The following is a 5,952-nucleotide window of genomic DNA, read 5'->3' as shown; positions in this document are numbered from 1 at the left end:
AATGTCAGAAAACCACAACCTAAACTGGCTAAAACAGTAGTGCAAGCTCCAGGCCTGACCCTCCAGGCAACCTCCTCACAGCAGTCCTCCAGGGCAGACCACCTTCTGTGTGGCAATGTCATCCATCCCTAGATTGGTTGCAAAATGGTGGCAGCAGTTCTAGCCATCTCACTGAGGCACAGCTGCAAGCAGAGGGGCCAGAGCAACTATCTCTTCTTGGAGCTCAAAGGAAGGAGGAAGCCCAGCCCAATAGATTTTTATTTCATTGGCCAGAATTGGGTCATATGATAACTGATAAATCAATCTCTGGTGGGGGGAAGTGGAGTTATTGTGATTAGCTTTGATTGGAGGTTTTTATTCCATTCTGTACCAAGCACACCTGGGGTAGTTTTGTGACATCCACAGACACCTTTTAAGAATAATGTTTGTTTATTTATTTTAAATATTTTATTTATTTATTCATGAGAGACACACACACACAGAGATAGGCAGAGACATAGGCAGGGGGAGAAGCAGGCTCCATGCAGGGAGCCCGATGTGGGTCTCCATCCTGGGACTCCGGAGTCACGCCCTGAGCTAAAGGCAGATGATCAACTGCTGAGCCATACAGGTGTCACTAGAATAATGTTTTTAAATGCATACTATTAAGATCAGCTATAAAGAACTATACTTCACAAAATTACTAAATTTGTGATCTACTAACATATATTATCTTTTGTTATCATTAGACCCTAATAGAAATTAACAATAATTGGTCTAATAATAATGTCATTTTTAAAAAGATTTTATTTACTTATTTGAGAGAGAGAGAGAGTGATTGAGAGAGTGAGAGAGCACAAGTGGGGACAGGGGCAGAGGGAGAATCAGACTCCCCATTGAGCAGGGAGCCCGACGACGTGGGGCTTGATCCCAGGACCCTGGGATCACTACCCGAGCCAAAGGCAGACTCTCAACTGACTGAGCCACCCAGGCGCCCCTAATAATGTAATTTTTAAGAAGTGTATAGTATAAAGTGATATTTTGAGATGTTGGTGATTTATTTTTTTTTAAATTTATTTATTTTGAGATATCTGTAAGAGCTGATGAGTGGGGGGAGGGGCAGATGGTGAGAACTCCTGGCCAACACTAATGACTTGAATTAAATTAATAGCAATTTATTTTATTATATTATATGCAGTAATTACATATATAGTATTATGTATATTAAATTATATAGTGATGTATTTGAAGTGCTAAGCATAATGCCTAGTACATGATAGATGTTGAATAAATGATAGCTTAAAACACAAAGATCCACAGGAATCTTGGGAATACAAAACAAAAAATAATGTAATTTAAATCAATTCACTTTATCCTCATAAACTAGGGATGGGATTTCAATCCAGTATATTAAAATATACTACTCCAAGTCAATTTCACATATACATTGAAGGCAGTTAGAAGATTGGCAAATGAAACTAACTTGGTGGATGGATTAGAACCCTATCAAGAAATATTCAAAGTCACACCAAGCTTATATTTTTAAAATGATTTATTTATTTATTTATTTATTTATTTATTTATTTATTTATTTTAGAGAGAAAGAGAGAGAGAATGGGTGGGGGAAGGGCAAAGGGAGAAGGAGGGAGAGAATCTCAAGCAGACTCCTTTCTGAGCAAAGAGCTTGACTTGTGGCTTGACCTCAGGACCCTGAAATCATGACCTGAGCTGAAATCAAGAACAGGAGGCTTATCTGACTGAGCCACCCACGTGCCCCCACACCAAGCTTATTAAAGTTAAACTTGTCCTTTGATGCCATGATTTGGCACCACCATCCGCTGTGACTGATATGCCTGGATCATAGCTCACTGTGCCACGTTGCTGATACTGGATAAACCAGGACCAAGACTTGGCACTGCATCACATGGTGTGGTCACCTTGGCTCAATGCTGGGTAGTTCTTGCTTACACCAGCCATGCATCTTCCTTAAATTTTAGTTCCTTGCTCTCCTCTCTTGAGAAGGAGGTAATTTTATGACCATTAGGATATTGTATTTTGGTCAGAAAGATAAAAGGTCATCTTGACCTACAGGATGAGCTAGGGGAGGCAAGGCATTTGCTTGCTCAAGTGTGTATTTGGGTCTGACAGGAGAAACTTGAAGAGATGGCTGTTTTCTATTGATGGTTCTTATATATTCTCTCTATAAAAGGGAGTATTTTCCGTATGTCCAGAAGTGTTATTTTATTCTCAGAATTACCCTGATTTAGTCATTCAAAAGCATTGTCTTCTACATACTAAGCTCCTAAGGTTGGGGTAAAAAAAGACCTGAGTTCAGATTCTGACCCTGCCACATACTGTGTGACTCTGAACAAATAACTTAGCTTCCATATTAGTAATAAAATAATATAATACAGACTATTAATGTGATTAATACTATATAATTATACAATATACAACAAAATAATAAAACATCATATCATATTATAATGTAGTAGTAGTAGCAGTAGTAGTAATTGCAGCAGCAGGAGCAGCAGTAGTGTTAGTAATAACAGTTATGATTCACTCTTATGAGGCTAAGTGCTTTGTATGGATTCTTTTATTTAATTCTCACAACTGTAAGAAATAGCTTATACTTTCTCACTTTACAGATAAAGATATGAGGCAAAATGGGTTATTTAATTTGCTTATAAACTTTATTTTTCTTTCCTACAAAGTGGAGATAATTGTGCTACTTACCTCATAGAGTTGCTATAGAGATTAAATTGCACTATGTTTCAGGTTTTCTTTATATATATAATAAGTGCTCAACAAGTGACATTGTTAGGTAGTATTAGTTTACCCAATCTTTTTTTTTTTTAAAGATTTTATTTATTCATGAGACACACACACACACACACACACACACACACACACAGAGAGAGAGAGAGAGAGAGAGAGAGAGGCAGAGACACAGGCAGAGAGAGAAGCAGGCTCCATGCAGGGAGCCCGACGTGGGACTAGATCCCTGGTCTCCAGGACCACACCCTGAGCTGAAGGCAGCCTTAAACCGCTGGGCCACTTGGGCTTCCCCTTAAGATTTTATTTTTAAGTAATCTCTACACCCAATGTGAGGCTCCAACTCACAACCTCGAGATCAAGAATTGCAAACTCCATTCACTGACCATCCAGGCACCCCCAAGAGCTCTATTCTTGTAACCTAATTATATCCAAAGCCCCCACCACTAAATGTCATCGTATTGGGGCATTAGAGCTCAACATATGAATTTTGGCAGGGGGTGGGGGGCATAAACATGGTCTACAAAGCTAAATTTTCAGTATGAAATTTCTCTAGTCTTGGGTTACTTACACAAAAAAATCCCACATAAACTGACTGGCTGCTATATCCAACGTCAAAACTTCATTTAAGAAGAGAGTAGGAGTGAAATTCATGGTCTTTTTTTAAGCCATCTGTCTACTATTTACTGAGTAGCAATTGAACCCATCTTTTGTGAACAAAGATTTCCCTTGCGGGTGGAAAAGCTCCCTGTAGCCTTGGATGTGAGCGCCACCTGCTGCATGCTGTGCACAAAGCCTTTTCTGTACCTCAACCCAAGAACGGCGAATCATTTCAATTGTTTTGTTTTGTTTAAAATAGTTTTTTATTGCCCAGAAAATTTTTTCTTGTGTCTTATTTTGTTTGTTTGTTTTCTTTTTTAACAACTATAAATTCAAGCTTAGGGAAGCTTGCTTTGTCTTGGGAAAAAAAACAGTAACAAGAAAGCTGTTCTATCATTTGCTAACCTGATCTCATCTTAAAACAGAGATGGTAGTCATCTTGCAAGAGTAAAATTTATACCATGAACGATGCAGGTCTAAGCCTGGTGGCACTAAAAGGAGACAATAGCATTGTTGACAAAATTATAATGTGCTGGTGGCATTTGAGGAAAAGAAGCTCTTGCAAATAACAGTAAACTCTGTTAGGAAATTCTAGTGTCTTACAGGCCAAAAAGGGAATGAGGTTAGTAAAATGCCTCAACAGAGATGAATAAAATACTGGATTTGAGAGTTGCTGGAACTTGGATATGTAAAATTAGGGTGGTAGGTTGGGTCATGCTTACAGTGGTCTCAAGTTCAAAGAAACTACTGTGACAATATACCACTTCATGGCCACACGCTTTTCCTGGGCTGTTCTTTCCTTTCCTTCAGTAGGTGCTGGCAGAAAGTGTGCTCAGTCGCTTTCCAATATAGATGCCTAGCCCCAAAGCCAAAACATGAGAGAGGAAGAGAGACGGAATGAACACCTTAAGGAATCCTGCGGAGAAAATATCCCCTTTCTTCATGGCCCCACTTTTCCTCTGCTTAAAGAGACGGAGCATTTGGAGTGTCTGAAGTGGAACTCCTTAGGTGGAATGTTTTCAGGTCTACTGGACCAGTCGGACACCCAGTCTATACTTTTCTTCAAAGCATCGACTTCTTTCTCTCTTTCTGCAGCTTCTTCTTCTGACTGAGAGCTATGGTCCCTGCTGGTGTGCATCTCCACATCAGACATAATCTGCCCATCCTCTTGTGGGGAAGGGCTGCCGCAGTGAGAACTGGCTCTTGAACTACTCTGTCCTGATTCATGCTGTGCATCCAAAAGAATCTTCTCCATGTCTCCATTGTGGATAGAGGATGAAGAAGGTACATGTTCTAGCCCCCCATTTTTCCCATTGCCATTATCATTGCCATTGCTGCTGTTCGTGGGTAACTTCACCCAGGAACTGTTGAGCCTGGCTGGCAGGGGCAAAGGCTGTTCACCTTCCTCTCAGTTGTTGTTGTTGTTGTTGGGGGGCGATGTGGCGGCTGCTCTAAATGAGACGACATTGTTGGGCTGCTGAAAGAACTATGGCCGCAGCAGGACCATCTCTGGTTCTTGGGCAGCAACACCCATTTCAGTTCTTAATGGGAAAATGCCCAGGTAACACCCCTTTTGATTTTAGGTCACATGGCCAGCTGTAATACCTAATGAGTAATGTAATCTTTGGGCAAATGTGCAGATTTTATAAGAAAAACACTGGAAACAAATCCAATGCAAAATATTCCACTGAGCTATTGTTTATAAGCTTGCGAGTGCCAAGAATATAGTAAATAGTTCTCTGTTTATATTATGAGCTCACTGAGTTTTACACATTGGTGACATAGGCAGTTGGTGGGTGGCTTTTTACCTTAAGGAGCCTGTACCTATATCTTGCAGAAGGGTAGGAAATTAGGGACCCCTTGGCTATGATCATGTGTTGGCTTCAATACTAAATATGTAATCTCATCAATTTTAGTTTTGGTGCTATATTCCCTGTTTGGGACTTTGGGGAAAATTGTTTCTTGTTCCACTTTTCCAGCCAAGATTTTATTTATTGAGAGAGAGAAAAAGAGGAGGGAGGCAGGTAAGGGCGGAGGGAGAAGCAGACTCCCTGCTGATTGTGGAGTGCATTGTGGGGCTCCCGGGGGTGGGGGGGGGTGGGGGGTGTGGGGGGTGTGGGGGGGGTGTGGGGGGGTGGGTCAGGGCCTGAGCAGAAGGCAGATGCTTAACTGACTGAGCCACCCCGGTGCCCCTCTTTGTTTCGCGTTAATGAGCTCTGTGAAGATAACTTCATCTGTGAATTATGGACTTTATGGGGGCTCATAGTAGCATTGGAACAACTTGTGATTTCCATTGAGGGCAAGAAGGTAGAAATGGATCTTAAAGGGAAGTAAATACATGTCTTGGCCTATCAAGAGCTTCATGAAATTTCTGCCAGATTGATCCTTGGGAAGGACATGAAAATTGCAAAGCATTGTTTGTGTGGTAGCTACCTAGGAGTGGTAGGGGGAAAGGGACAATTGTCTAACTTTCTTCTCCTTGGATCATTTTTGACCACTTTTGCAGAAATTTAAAAATTTTGATTGCTTTTGCCATAAGTTTTATATGTGGGCCTTTTTTTTTTTTTTTTAACTTTGCATTTATTCATAGAGACAGAG

General features: G+C 40.7%; 1 pseudogene; it reads right to left on the bottom strand.

Moving 5' to 3' along the window:
* Positions 1–4,132: 4,132 nt before the first annotated feature.
* LOC100683638 lies at positions 4,133–4,935 on the bottom strand (annotated as a pseudogene).
* Positions 4,936–5,952: the final 1,017 nt, after the last annotated feature.

Source organism: Canis lupus, chromosome 8 (assembly GCF_011100685.1).
Source record: "Canis lupus familiaris isolate Mischka breed German Shepherd chromosome 8, alternate assembly UU_Cfam_GSD_1.0, whole genome shotgun sequence".
Taxonomy (NCBI): Eukaryota; Metazoa; Chordata; class Mammalia; order Carnivora; family Canidae; genus Canis; species Canis lupus.
Note: the sequence above shows the minus strand (reverse complement) of the source record. Positions and strands in the feature narration are given on the sequence as shown.